Source organism: Cottoperca gobio, chromosome 16, assembly GCF_900634415.1.
Source record: "Cottoperca gobio chromosome 16, fCotGob3.1, whole genome shotgun sequence".
NCBI lineage: Eukaryota > Metazoa > Chordata > Actinopteri > Perciformes > Bovichtidae > Cottoperca > Cottoperca gobio.
The window spans coordinates 14,953,061-14,968,645 of NC_041370.1; the positions used below are offsets into that span (position 1 = coordinate 14,953,061).

Here is a 15,585-nt window from a genome sequence, read left to right on the forward strand (position 1 = left end):
TCCAAAAAGGCGCGGTACTGCCGGTGCTTTAAGCCCCTGGATCTGATGTGGTTGATGCACTTCACAACAACAGACATCACATTGTCAAACTTCAGGCATTTGCTGCAAAGGGCCTGCTGATGAATAATGCAGTGCAGAGCAATGGCCTCCTCCACACCCTCATCTCCCAGTTTTCTTTGAACAAGTGCCACCAGTCCATTTCTCCTCCCTGTCATTGATGGCGCTCTGTCGGTTGTTATTCCAGCAAACCTCTTCCATGGTAAACCGGCATCCACAATGGCATCACACAGCTGGCGGAATATTAAAGCCAATTTTATTTGTTATACTGTTCTGATCTGCTCTGTGAATAGCTTGTTAATAAACAAAATGTGTTACCTTCAACCAAAAGTATATCACATATTTGACAAAAGACAAACAAGTCCACATGTATATTCTACACCATCAACTTTAACCCAACTAGTTGAGAAAACATCTTGACAAAATCATTTCAAGCATTTCATTGTTGACCACTTTCACATCTCTGAAGGAATAAGTCTTAATTGGACCATACTCTTTTTATTTGAGGGTGAAGGTTTCCCAGTGATAAGCAATAGCCATCTGATGCTTTTTAGCAAGTGATTTTGTTATTTTTTTGAAATAATCTTTAAACATCTTGTCTTTGGCTTCACACCTCATAGACCACATATACAGTGGGTCATAAAATGATGCTTCGGTAGCAAGTTTCTATGTGGATACAAGTTCTTAAATAGTTTGTGGTGGTCAACAATCAAATGCTTTAAATATATTGTCGTACCTAGAGTGAGAAAAAGTGACACAACCATGTTCATTATTTTAAGTAACAACAGTAACACATTCCAGTTTTCGTTTCCTGCAGGAATAATGTCACCAAACAACAGTGGGATGTTTTTCACCAGACACAATGTCTGAATAGAATTCAAACCAATGCCATTGCCAGCACTGTCCAAATTTATCTTGTGGGACGTTTCTTTTGTTCTAAAAATCTGCAGTCAAAACCATAAATCCTGGAAAGCAAGTTCTGTTGTGATATTAAGACTTTTGTGAGATATTCAAAAAGCAATTTGATCTCACACTGAGTCACACCCTCAAGAAGGTCATGCATTATATCAAATGAGTAATTATTTCAAACATGGAAATACTTCAATGAGTTAAGTGTAGAAGTCTTTTTCAAACCATACAAGGACTTCAATTTTGGGTTGTCTTGGAGACATTTGTAATGCATATCAAACATATTTTTTCCACGAAGGATCACTTTGGGATCTTCCTCAATGTATACCGTTTGAGAATCATTCCTCTCAATCAAACATTACTAAGACTAAGGCCTTGGGTTTCCAGTAATTCTATATCATTTATCAACGGTTCCAGTATAACACCATCCACTTCTGGCTGCTGGGATACAAATTCTGACACGAAACCGGTCAGTATTGTTTTAGCCTCTTACTCAGAGAGTGAGACCGGTACTAGCTGGTCAAGCAGTCTTCAAGCAGTCTCTGACTCTGGGTGACTCCTTTATTTTCCCCACATCAATGTTATACACTGTTGTCTGCAAGAATGGGTAAAAATTCAGTAACGCAGCATCGTACGACAAATTAAACACAAAATGGGTTTTGGAAAGTTTGTCGAAAGCCCCAAGGTAGGGAGCGGTTTGCCTGCCGTGGGATGAGATGCTTATCCATGGTGATGTAGAAGCTGTCAATCTTGCTCTTCTGACGCCCAACAGCGAGGAGGTATGGCTGCCGACCCTGCTGGTTGCGGAGATGCTCCTCCAAACTGCAGCATGACTAGGGTTGAGATGAAGAAACCTAACATTACACACAAGAATAATGTGCAGCCACAGAGAAAACTACATTATAGAAGTGATCAGTTATTCAAACATCTTCTTAAAGGCTAGTGCAAGATGGGAATGCTTGTGAAGACTTCATTTCAATTTCATTCACTTTTTAACAACCCTCTTTTGTGGCTAAGGTGACGTGACAATTATAATCACTTTAATAATATAATTACCTTATGAAAGACTAAGTCTTTTTGGAGATACTTGTTTGATACAAACTTCCTGAATAACATAGTTGCACGGTTCACCTTTAATGATAATATTATCATTAATAATGATAATACATATTCATATACGTGAAGAGACTGTCTGATCACATGTTAATGTTAATTATTCCTCACAATGATTATTAACAATGATTTACCATGGTAGGAAACAGATATCTTTAAACATGCAACATTATTTATTTAAGTTCTTAATCTATTTCAACATTTGAAAGTCAGAGTTATCACATCTCTGATATTTTTGTAAATATCTTTATTGACAGTTTTGTATGAATGAGAACATTTGTAGCATTTTGTTCAAAATTACACCAGTTATATTTTAATACAAAGCATGACTTCTGTAAAAAGATTTAGGAAATCATTAACTGTCACATCTTCAAATCATATTCTGTTTGTACAAACACTAACTTTGTAACATTGGAGAGAGTGGAGATGACATCGGAACCTTTCTTCTCATCTTAGAACAGTGTTTGCAATAACCATCATTGCACCTTTCCAGACCTCTCCGTCCGAAAAGGCTTTCTTGTACTTTATTTAAAAAATACGTATTAAAAATGTGCAGCTCTAAATTAAGCTTCCGTTGCTTTCTGTGACTTGTTCACCGGCCTCGTGAAAAGAGATGCTGCTGCCCAAAGCTGCCTTTAACTCCCGGCTTGTTCTGCCCGCAGTGCTGCAGGTGTGTAGTTAGCATGGTAGTTAGCATGGTAGCTTCTGTGACACGTACCGAAGTGTCTCCACAATGTGCCGCTTTGCCGTCGCCACGCAAATGAGACATACACACTTTTCTTTCACTGTTGTAAAAAATAATTCTACCTCCCAATCATTGTGAAAATAGTTCGTTTTCTTTCGCTTTTCTGCAATGTTTAGCGTAAACAACGCACCTAGCGCCCCATCGTAGCTGCTCCCGCTAGCTTGTCTCAGCGAAAAGGGAAATGGAGATTTAGTTTACAGGGTTATAGTTCATATATACATAAAACATTTTTGTTTTTTAAATGCTATATTCAATATTTTCATTTTAAAATAAAGAATAATTCAAGTGTTATTAATTTTTGAAAAAAAACAGCAAAACAATTAAATACAAATTTTAGACAAAGCTCCATGGTGACAAGTGTTATTTTTAGAAAAGACATGGTCCCTGCGGTATATATATATATATATATATATATATATATATATATATATTTACAGATACATATATATATGTATATATACATAAATATATATACGTATATATATATATATATATATATATATATATGTATAAACACATATAAATATATACATATATACACATACATAAACACATATATATGTATATGTATGTTTATATACATACATATACGTATATATATATATATATACATGTATTTATATATATATACATAGATATAGCTATACATATATCTATATATATATATATATATATATATATATATAAACGTATATATATATATATATATATATATATATATATACATATATATATATATATATATATATATATATATATATATATACATATATATATATATACGTATATATACATACATATATGTATGTATATACATATTTTTTTTTTTATCATTACTTTTTTTTTTAAATCAATTTTTAGGGCACAATTGGCCCCCCTCCCAAATCATTTCGCCCCTCCCCATGACCTCCCATGTATAGGGCCGCCTTGGCTCATTTGACCGCCGCTCGCACCGGCTTATTAGGCCCCCTGGGGTTTTATTGGCCGCCGGCGATCGGGCAATTGCGGTCGCCAAGACTCATTTGGCCTGCCCTGGTGTGTGGTGTCTGGCCGCCCTGGTGCTTTGTGCTTTCTGCTTGCTGCTCCGAGTTAGCTGTTAGCGCTGCTCCTAGCTAGCTAGAGCTGCTCCTTGCTAGCTAGCGCTGCTCCTTGCTAGCTAGCTAGCTAGCGCTGCTCCTCGCTGCTCCTTGCTTGTGCTGCCTACCTGTCTCTTTTCCTCGTGCTTAATGACCAACGGCCTCAAACCGGCGGCTTATATAGCCTCATCTCGTCGCTCATTGGTCAGTTAAAATCAGCCGTTGCGCGTTGCTCATTGGACAGTTACAGCTGAACACGTTCGCCCAAGCAAAGAAGCACGCCACCAATCGAACCCTGGAGATGCAACAGTTTTGTGTTTCCTCTTCACCAATAAATGTATGAAATACTCATTTACAGGATGTGATAAAGTGTCAAATCTATTCGAACTGATAGCAAAGGAGTTTCCTTTCATATAGATCTCAAATAAACCGTATTATTTTTCTGTATTTTGATTGGGAAGCCTTTAAACCTCCCCAACTACTGCTGTGTGAGGCACTGATCTGTGACTTTCCCCTGTAATATCGCTGCTAAATGCTTTAAGCACTTACAACTCTCTCATCCTTCTTCTCTTAGCGACTCTCGCTTAATCCTCAATTGTTTACACTCCTTTCGGCTCTGCTAACGTTAGCTACTGTAGCTTGGCAGCTAGCGATGGCATCTCTCTCTTCCTTTTCTGCCCTGTTGAGCCAGAGACTTGGCTGACTTTTGGGAAACTCCTGGTCTGATTAGCAGTGACGGCATCCATCGTAGGATGGAGTGGATCTCATATCTACTAATATTACAAAGTTTATTAGTGGACCTAATCCATGACAACCCGGAGTTGAGACCAGAAGGCAGAGCTGCAGTTTTACACACTTCTGTGCTTCCTTCCGGGCAGTCGCCCACTCAAATCCCCATAATGACTGTGTCTGCCCCACGACCACTGAAATCAAATCAATGTTAAACAGAGGGAGAGTTATACAAAAAAACCTAATAGAAATTAACACCACCACTGCTAAAGTGCAACTAAGTAGAACAATTAAATGTGGGCTCTTAAACATCAGATCTTTGTCATCTAAAGCTGGACTAGTAAATGATTTAATATCAGATAAGATTTATTTATTTTGTCTCACTGAAACTTGGCTGAGACGTCAAGAAATATGTCAGTCTAGATCAGGGGTCTCAAACTCAATTTACCTGGGGGCCGCTGGAGGTAGATTCTGGGTGTGGCTGGGCCACATCAAATATTCCACAAAAAAAGGGTTTCTATTATGCCAAAAAAAAGTACAACTGATCCAATCTTCTCAATCTTTAATAATAACAGTTCAGAACACGAACGGTTCTTCAGAACATATGCTTCTCTAACCTACTCCTTGGTGCCAGAGACCTGGCAGCGCTTCCTCTTACACAGCAGAGCCACATTTGGCTTGAGGGAGGAAGCAATTGAGACCCTCAGTATGGCTTGAAGATGTTCATCAGTAAGTTTGGACCTGTACTTTGACTTATTAAAGTTCATGGTGGAGAAGAGCTTTTCACACAAATATGTGCTCCCAAAAAGGCACACGGTCCGCTTGAACATCCTGGAAAGCTCAGGGAAGGTGGGGGGCAATTCTCTCAAAAATTGTCCAAGCTTGTCTGCTTTTCCACTCACCTCCCTGAACTTGGCTTTGCGTTCAGAATTGCACTGCAGGTCAATGAGCTCCATTTGAAGCACAGGAGGGGCATCTTGCACATCGAAGGAGAAGGGGTCAGCAAACATTTGAAAATTGGCTCTGTGTGTCTTGAAGTCTGCAAACCTGTGATCAAATTCCTCCTGTAGCTTTACAATGGCATCAGCATACTTCTCGCCACTGAATGGTGTGCCCACATCCATGAGTGCCTTGCATGCTGGGAAATGGCAGAGGTTTGTCTGAGAGAGCTGGGCTTTCCATAACACAAGTTTTGTGGAGAATGCTCTGACGTTGTCATAGGCAGCACTGACAAGCTGCCCCTGGCCTTGTAATTTCTTGTTCAGTACATTCAGCTCCTGTGTGATGTCAACAAGAAAAGCTAAGTCCATGCGCCATTTGGGATCACTTAGCACAGGAACAGCCATCCCATCCTTCTCCATGAAGGCTTTCACTTCTGCTCTCAACTCAAAGAACCTCTTCAAGACGTTTCCCCTGCTGAGCCAACGTACCTCGGTGAAGTAGAGCACATCCTCATATGCTGACTCTATTTCCTCCAAAAAGGCGCGGTACTGCCGGTGCTTTAAGCCCCTGGATCTGATGTGGTTGATGCACTTCACAACAACAGACATCACATTGTCAAACTTCAGGCATTTGCTGCAAAGGGCCTGCTGATGAATAATGCAGTGCAGAGCAATGGCCTCCTCCACACCCTCATCTCCCAGTTTTCTTTGAACAAGTGCCACCAGTCCATTTCTCCTCCCTGTCATTGATGGCGCTCTGTCGGTTGTTATTCCAGCAAACCTCTTCCATGGTAAACCGGCATCCACAATGGCATCACACAGCTGGCGGAATATTAAAGCCAATTTTATTTGTTATACTGTTCTGAATTTATATCTGAATTCTCAGAATTTAGTCCTTAAAACAGATAAAGTAATTATCGTAGGTGACTTTAATATTCATGTGGATATCGATCATGACAGCCTTAATAACGGCTTTATCTCATTAGATTCAATTGGGTTCAGTCAGGATGTACATAAACCAACTCACCGTTTAAACCACACCCTGGACCTTGCAAAAAGTCCAGTGTTGAATTAACTCCCAGTTGATTTCAACACTTTTTCAGGGTTTATATAGGTCCACACTTTTCAGAGTTAAATGAACACTTTCATAACACTGTGCCAGAGTTCCTTCTTTAACTCACAAAACAGAGTTAAAGTAACACTAATTAATGTTATTAAATAATATATTCATTGATTCCAATAAACAAAGCCATTTTCATGGTATAATGTATAAACTTTCATCTGAAACATTGTATGAGCTTTGAATATCAAATGGCTTATGGAATTTAAGCTCAGACATTTTTAGTATGAACCTTTCCTCACTTTGAACACTCGAAATGCACGATGATGGTCATCAAAAGAATTCTCTGTGAATAGCTTGTTAATAAACAAAATGTGTTACCTTCAACCAAAAGTATATCACATATTTGACAAAAGACAAACAAGTCCACATGTATATTCTACACCATCAACTTTAACCCAACTAGTTGAGAAAACATCTTTTGACAAAATAATTTCAAGCATTTCATTGTTGACCACTTTCACATCTCTGAAGGAATAAGTCTTAATTGGACCATACTCTTTTTATTTGAGGGTGAAGGTTTCCCAGTGATAAGCACCATCCACTTCTGGCTGCTGGGATACAAATTCTGACACACGAAACCGGTCAGTATTGTTTTAGCCTCTTACTCAGAGAGTGAGACCGGTACTAGCTGGTCAAGCAGTCTTCAAGCAGTCTCTGACTCTGGGTGACTCCTTCATTTTCCCCACATCAATGTTATACACTGTTGTCTGCAAGAATGGGTAAAAATTCAGTAACGCAGCATCATACGACAAATTAAACACAAAATAGGTTTTGGAAAGTTTGTCGAAAGCCCCAAGGTAGGGAGCGGTTTGCCTGCCGTGGGATGAGATGCTTATCCATTGGTGATGTAGAAGCTGTCAATCTTGCTCTTCTGACGCCCAACAGCGAGGAGGTATGGCTGCCGACCCTGCTGGTTGCGGAGATGCTCCTCCAAACTGCAGCATGACTAGGGTTGAGATGAAGAAACCTAACATTACACACAAGAATAATGTGCAGCCACAGAGAAAACTACATTATAGAAGTGATCAGTTACTCAAACATCTTCTTAAAGGCTAGTGCAAGATGGGAATGCTTGTGAAGACTTCATTTCAATTTCATTCACTTTTTAACAACCCTCTTTTACACATGTGGCTAAGAAGGTGACGTGACAATTATAATCACCTTAATAATATAATTACCTTATGAAAGACTAAAAGTATTTTTGGAGATATGGCAACTTCTTTAAACAAGCTAAACAAATACAACTCACTTGTCGTCTCATCAAGCTCACTTCCTGTGGGACTCTGCAACAAGCGACGAAACTCTGCGTGTTGAAGTAAGCCGCTTTGCCTCTTTAATGACATTTGGACTGAAGAACACATCCCATTTCTGAAGGAGCCTGGAGGATGTTTCATGATCTAATAGAGGGTGAAGTCTTGATCCACCTTTACGAAAGAAGATATTACCGTTATTACTACAGGAAATGTGTCAAACCATTGTAAACATTTAATTCCAAACTTACCAATCCTTTGTCATCCAGGAATCTTGGGAAGGTGGAGAGGACATCAACACCTCTGCTTGGGTCATTAACAAGCTTCTGACGGTGCTGAAAGGTTTCTCTCATTTTCTGAAAAATCAGGGAATTGTCTGTTGAGCAAAGACATGTCCTCTTGGCAAACATCCCGATCCAGCTGTCTTTCTACATGAATAGCTCGTTGGACATTTGGGAGAAGTGTCCATAGGGCTATTTGGTGATGGTGCAGATCCTCGACAAATCTTTTGTTGAATTGCTTATAGACGCCAAGAAATGTATCCTGTGCTGCTTGCAGCATCATGGACGTGTTCCTGAAATAAAAAATATATATATATTTTGGTCATACTTTAAAGAACTCAAATGTCAATGTCATACAAACACCGTTGTGTCATAATATGCACGTTTGATATGCAACTTTCATGCAAACAATAATAAGGAATATTACATAGCCTTTCTTGGTATATGGATCCTTGAGGGAACGGAACGGCGTGACTATCCCAAGAGCATACTCTTCTCTTATAGCTTTAGTGGGGATGTGCCCGAGAGGAGATATTAAATTCCTAATCAAAATTTGCACAATGGGCATGCAGTTATTTGGCACAAATGAAACAATATAAAAAAACCACACTCATGATTTTCAATCTTGCGAGCTACCAGTATGTTAACCATTTGTCTTCTTGTGGCATCTTTTAATGTTTCTATTGTTTGGTATTCATGTTTACTTCTTCCCCACCAGACTTGCCTCAGCACAGCTTCAATCAACTAATAAATAAAACATGATAACGCAAAACATAATGATAAACAGCCTTTCTAGAGAAAGTGTTAAGAGACTACTGAGAAACAAGCTTTGTTATGACCTCAGTGTTTCCCCTAGGTTTACTGCTTTACCGCTCACCGCGCGACGGGGGATGGTTGCTCCTCAATGCCCATCTCTAATGCAGCAAACACCCTGGCAATAAGCTCGAGTTTTGTTCTTTGGTGAGGTTCAGATGTGGAAAGTCAAAGCTTTGAAAGTATTTCGCCGCAAGCGGAATTTAAAGGTTTCAGGAACAAAGCTGGAGCTTATTGCCAGGGTGTTTGCTGCATCAGAGATGGGCATTGAGGAGCAACCAAGAGCTAACGAAAGACTTTCAATCACAGAAAAAGAAAAGACTAAGCTTTTGGTTATGCCGAGTGGCGTTTCAGTGCCTGATCCCTTGACATTGCAGGATGGCTGGGTCAAAGAAAACAACAGCATGACTTCTTGGCCGCCGATATAACATTATTTTTAATGTCTGACCACCCAGGGAACCATGTCGAGTTTCATAAACCAACTTTGAACGAATACAAAGAAGGCAAAGCATTTAGACTGTTTGAAACATATCTTTCAATCCTCTCGCAGATTCTGAGTATTGCTTTTTGAAAGCAAAATGTACTCATTCAATGAAAACTTCCCATACGCCACATTCAGCATGGATCTGCGCAGTCAAGAAAACTGGAGATATCATAAGTGCTTATTGCAGTTGTGTTGCAGGGTAAGCTATTATAAATATATACCTAGCTTGTGTTTGTTAATTATTATAAAACTCAATATATAGAAAGTACATTTGTCAATATATAAATCAAGTATAGACTACATACCCCAGGTCGAGTTCAGGATCAGGGAATTCATTTGTTGGTTTTCCTTGCATGAAATGAAGATTTCTTGGGCTCCCAAGACTTCTCATTGTAATCCTGTCTCTTTACATCTTTGGTTCATGCTAGCCTTCTGTCTTTGTTCTTTAGTGCAGTTGGAAATGGTAATAGTTTGAACGGTGGCTTGCAGTTGCAATTTTTGCAATCGAGAAGCTCACAATGAGATTCTGCCCATTTATTTAGCTTTTTCCCACTGTTTGAACATCCTTTCACCCATAACTAGAAGAGCGATGATTACACACTACAAACCAGCCAAATACAATGTAAATACGCTTGAAGAATAAGCTAAATACAATGTAAACACGTAGAGAAGAAATCCAATATGGTGGCCCTTGTAGAGTTGGTGCTCACTTTTCTAGGCTTGCCACCCCAGCATGCATTGCGATTCCACCGGAAGCCCGAAACTCCGATTCCGTCTATTTAGTTCTCCCCTCTCCTTTCTTCCGCTCTGTAGGTGTGTGCGCCAGCTGCGAAGCCCCGCCCTTCGCAAAACGGAGCCGACGGAGAGAATGTGAAAGTAGACAGTACAAACTGAAACGTGCACATAAATTAGATCAATAGCATAAGCGTTTAGTTTATTTAATAAAAGAGCAACCTGTGAATGTGAAAAGTGAGTTGTGAATAAAACAAATATTATTTTGAAATTTGAAATTTGTATGCCAAAACAATGGTAGGGGAAACACTGGACCTGTTTAGCAGACACTGCATCAAGTGTATCCTCGATTCTTTGTCTCTTGCTCGGAACCTCATCGACATTCGCAGTTGATGCACTTGAGCTGAAGCTTGAATCGGACTTATCAGAAGCAGAGGAAAAAGGACCATCCGGAGAACTCTAAATAAAAAGAAAAGATATTGATAATTTTATTCTGCTCAGTGAGGTGTTTGATTATACTGGTCTTTTTTTTTATCTTACAATCACCTGAGAAAACTGTCAGCACCACGTTGCCTTGTCCAATGAGGTCTCTGAATATTTTTGTATTAACTTCTGTCTCCGTTGCATCCTTGTATACAACTTTCGCATCAGGCAAAATCTCTCAACGACTGGAAAAGACAGAACAGACTGAATGTGCTTTGACGTAAGCAGTTTCTTGCCACAAAGCAAATTACTTTTCCCTTACACACACAGACACAGAGAGACACACAGAGAGAGACAAACTGACACAGAGAGACACACACTGACACAGACAGACACACTAACACAGACACACAGACTGACACACACAAACAAAGAAACACACACAGACACAGAAAGACACATACACAGACTGACACACACACACACACACGCACACGCACACGCACTCGCACACACACAGAAAGACACAGACAGACACTCTAACACAGACACACAAACAAACACACACAGACACAGAAAAATAAAAATAACAAAATAAAAAAAAAATAAAACACAAAATAACTTAATACAGTGAAGGCCCAGTCTTACGGACAACTAGACAAGTTCGACAAGTGAGCCACTGTATGCATGTTGAGACAAGTTTCTTAGGGTCTCGCTGATGTTAAGCCGTCCTAAATGTAAAAAAACACCATTTAGGACCAAGAGTATTTTATTGCAGCTATGAATTTTGATGTAAGCTAATTCATAAAACATTGTTACATTGCTAATTCAAACCACAAAGTGAGAACAAAATATATGATTGCACTATGGGTGGGCGATATGGCCAAAATCACGGTATATGTGAGTAGTATATTCAAATAAAAAACAAGTGTATGCAATTTTTTTTAATGGTTGAATATTATTTTGATTCAATTCTGTGATTCATTGGAATACATTATTTATTTTAATTTCTCACTTTCATATATATTTTCATATTTGAGGTTTTTTTTTTTTTACATTTGCAGATTTTATGTTTTCAGATTCATTTTAGATTTTTACAGTTTCAAATCTTTTTTCTATTTCAGATCCCTGAATACAACTTTTGCATCTGGCATGGTGGCCGTGGCTTCAACTGAGGGGCGTTATATATATATATATATATATATATAGACCGTCTCACCTCAGTATACAGACTATACTTTATAAAACAGCGCTGTCCTCCGGTCTGTTTGTTAGCTAATAGCTAATGCTTTATATACAGCCTCGTAATATATGACGTTTGACATCAGACACAACGATAGAACCTCAACCGCAGAAACTTCGAGAAAGAATCAAGTTATCAAGCTTTACAGATGTCGATGTGTCCAAGTAGAGAAATAATTGATAAATAATTGTCGGGTTCATAACAATTCAAGGAAACCAAGCTATCGACTCGCTAGCAAGCTATCGATAGCTTGCGATCTATTTACGATCGAGGATAATGTTACGTTTTATTATGATGTATTTACTATATATTGAGAAGTTCTATGAACTATCGTCAAATGATCTCCACCAAATCCAGAATCACCGTCACCATCATCCGCATGTTCGCTCCCGTCTGTGTCTCCATCTTGAACACTGTGTCTCGAGCTGCTCTGTTTCCATCAGGTTAAACTCGCCCGCATGATCTAAATCCACGACATCGGCATCTTCTTCAATAAACTCCTCTTCTTGAAGGTGCAACGAGTGACAACTCACTGTCACTCTATTCTGTCGAATTATCCGAGCCAGAGTCCGACATAGAGTGCTGCCTGTGTATACTGGTGGACTGTTTTCTACTTGTGACGTCAGAACACGGCGTCGGGTGTTTCCGGTAGCGGCAATGTAAACATCGGTGGTTGACATACTAAATCATGATCTATTAAATACTGCGATCATTGTGTCATAAATAACACATCATTTTACACCACAAATAGCATTTACTATCATCAGTAGAAATTCATGTTTATCATTTCGTAGGCCCTTTAAAAACAAAAGATTCAAACCAGTAAAACAAAAAACAATTCAAGACGGAAGCTTTAAGGTCCCTGAGAACAATACTTTTAAGTGTTACAGGTTTTAAGGTTAACAGGTGCAAAAATAGAAGCCCTCCTGCCATCAGCGATACCGCTACCGTGGTGGAAACAGTATCACCAAATCTCTAACGCTGGACACATTTCTACTGTTGCACGATGTATACTGTCATATCGCCCAACCCTAGGTTGCACATATGATGTGCATTTAGTCCCTTACAAAAGGTTAAACGTAACATGCCCTTTGTGTTTGACCGTATCTTCCCCCTTCATTTTTCTTGGTTTTGCATCATTTGTGTCGTGTTCCTGGCTTCATCTACAACAGATCACGCACTAGAGCTACAACGCCCCAGGTGAAGCACTTGTTAATGTGACAGCAATTGAACACCACTAAATAACTACCTGATAACCTGTTTAGGAGCTCAGAGCAATGCTGGTCCAGGGCGCTTTGACTGTGAGGCAACAGTTCAATAAGGCCCACATCACTGAATGAATGGAACAACATGCTTAGCAGGGCTCCAGACCTTTTTCACCATCATCCTGGAACCGTCCCGAAAAACAATTTAAACGGTCCTGAAGTCAGAATGTTGGTCTTTAACTTTATTATCATCTATACTTGTTAGTTGTTAGCTGCAATGCTGCAACAATGCTGAAGCATAATAAAAACACCATTAAAATGTTTAAGAAATATACTTAATACTTCTCCATATAGCTCTGAACTGTTCATAAAGTCACTGGTGTCGTCCCTGTCACTCCTTTTCAGGGAACCAATTATATATTAGATGGGGCTGGACTCGTCACCCTCGTTTTTATCGCGTCTGTATCACAACAGACAGAAAAGTTTATTTGTGGGAGCAGATCGGCCGGACACTGAATGTTGCTTAATCATCAGAGTAGAGTTGAAGCAAAGTTAAAGCACTCTAATGTACGCAGAATCAATAACATATTCTCTTTCAATTGCAAAATAATACTCATTTAAATTATCTCAGTAGAAAAGTAGAAGCAAGATGAGATTAGCTGCTTTCTCTGATTCTATTAATTTATCATTTCTGTTGAACTAAGCTCCATTTTGGCTGTGCTTTTATCGCCGTATGTGTTGTAAGTGCACAATGGAGAAGTTGGCTTTCAGGGCTCTCTGACAGAAATGTTGAGGAGCTCCTCGGCACCAGCATTCAGTCGGACACAAAAGGCTTTATGGACACTTGGTCGAAACTGTAGTTCACTGTTAACGCTTCATTGTCCTCCATGTTTAGCTCTGTCACGTCAGCCGTTAGCTCTGCTAACTAAACACATTGAAGAACTTTGCCACCTTGGCTACAGTTCTCCATTTAAATGTGTCCTTACCTCAGACCTTTGCTTGTGACTGAGGGGATAGATGGACTGGTACTGCCTGAACGTACCTCGGGAAACTTTTAGAATCTTCATATTTTTAGTAGTAGGTCTCGCGCTGATAGTAACTATAGTTACAGAGATGACACGCTCCGGTTTAACATTAGTCAGCGTGTCATTTGCTATACTCAGCAGTGCTGGTTATATCGGCAAAACCGCCTGTCGTCTGTCAAGATCTCTGTCCGTCCCAAACACATTTTCTGCCGTCCCCGGGACGCCGTTAGTCTCAAGCCCTGAGGCGTAGATATGTTTCTTGGTAGGTTGAGAAAACCAAAAAACTATAACAAGGTATACAAAAAGTATAGAAGGAAATTCCAGAATCAGTCTGAAGCACTGTTATCTATCCACAATGGAGCTTAATTCAGAGAAATCAGAGAAAGCAGCTAATCTCATCTTGCTTCTACTTTTCTACCGAGATAATTTAAGTATTATTTTGCAATTGAAAGAGAATATGTTATTAATTCTGCATACATTAGAGGGCTTTAACTTTGCTTCAACTCTACTTTCAGGATGAGAATCATCTGATAGTGTTTTATTGTAATTCCCTGCTACTCCACCACAAAACCCGATAAACATCCACCGTTAATGAGGCCTGTGAAAAGAGGGTGAGTAAAGCTTTCAGCCTAAATGGGAAGCTGTTTGTTTTTCGGCAGCTGTGCAGCAGCTGCTCTGCCCACACAAATACACACAATCGTAAGCCCTTCACTGTAAAGCACAATACACACACGCAAACACTTACATAAGTGTATCTATTTACTGTACAAAAACACACTATCTAAAGTCTCTTTTTGTTTGTCGTTTAATGTTTGTCGTTGTGTCTCTCTGTTTAATGAAAACACACACAGACAAAGATGGAGACTAGATCAAACCAAACACTACAGCTTTGTGGGGACTTGAAAGGCAATCAGGCGGTCTGAGGCAGAGTGAAGCTTTTAGGTCCGCACCATTAGCTCCCTTTTAGTGGCCGGGGGGGTTTCCATCTACTTAACCATGCTGGTTTTCAATCTCTGGCTTAGATTTAACAAACAAAGACTCGACCTGTCGGCTCGGTGCATCTCACAGGAGAAGTTACATTGTGTCTGGAGATGAAACAGTTCAGATGTTAAGGCCTCAGTTAACCTCTACAGCTATATTGATTTACACAAAGAATATCAAGTTTACATGACCAGGGGCTTTGTTGTTCTTTACGAGATGTTAGTTTTGTTTCGTGATTCATATATGGTCATATTATTTTATGCTGTAGTTCTTCATACAAAGAACGCTTTCCCTCACTTCTGGTGGCTCTTCAATGTCACCAAATATTTTTCTGCAATAATGTGTTATTTAAAAAAAGTGTCATTGCATGGAGAATGTGAAATTCAAGAAACTATTCTATTGTAATTCATTCCTCATATTGGACCACCATCAGTATAGTGTTTTGAATGCTTTTA

At 39.3% G+C, this 15,585-nt stretch overlaps 1 long non-coding RNA gene across 1 annotated transcript; it reads right to left on the bottom strand.

Moving 5' to 3' along the window:
* Positions 1-7,251: 7,251 nt before the first annotated feature.
* Positions 7,252-8,511, bottom strand: LOC115021490 (uncharacterized). The gene is made up of 3 exons (XR_003833730.1): positions 8,195-8,511; positions 7,943-8,117; positions 7,252-7,639 (listed from the first exon to the last, which is right to left on the bottom strand). It is a non-coding gene; the product is annotated as an uncharacterized LOC115021490 (long non-coding RNA).
* Positions 8,512-15,585: the final 7,074 nt, after the last annotated feature.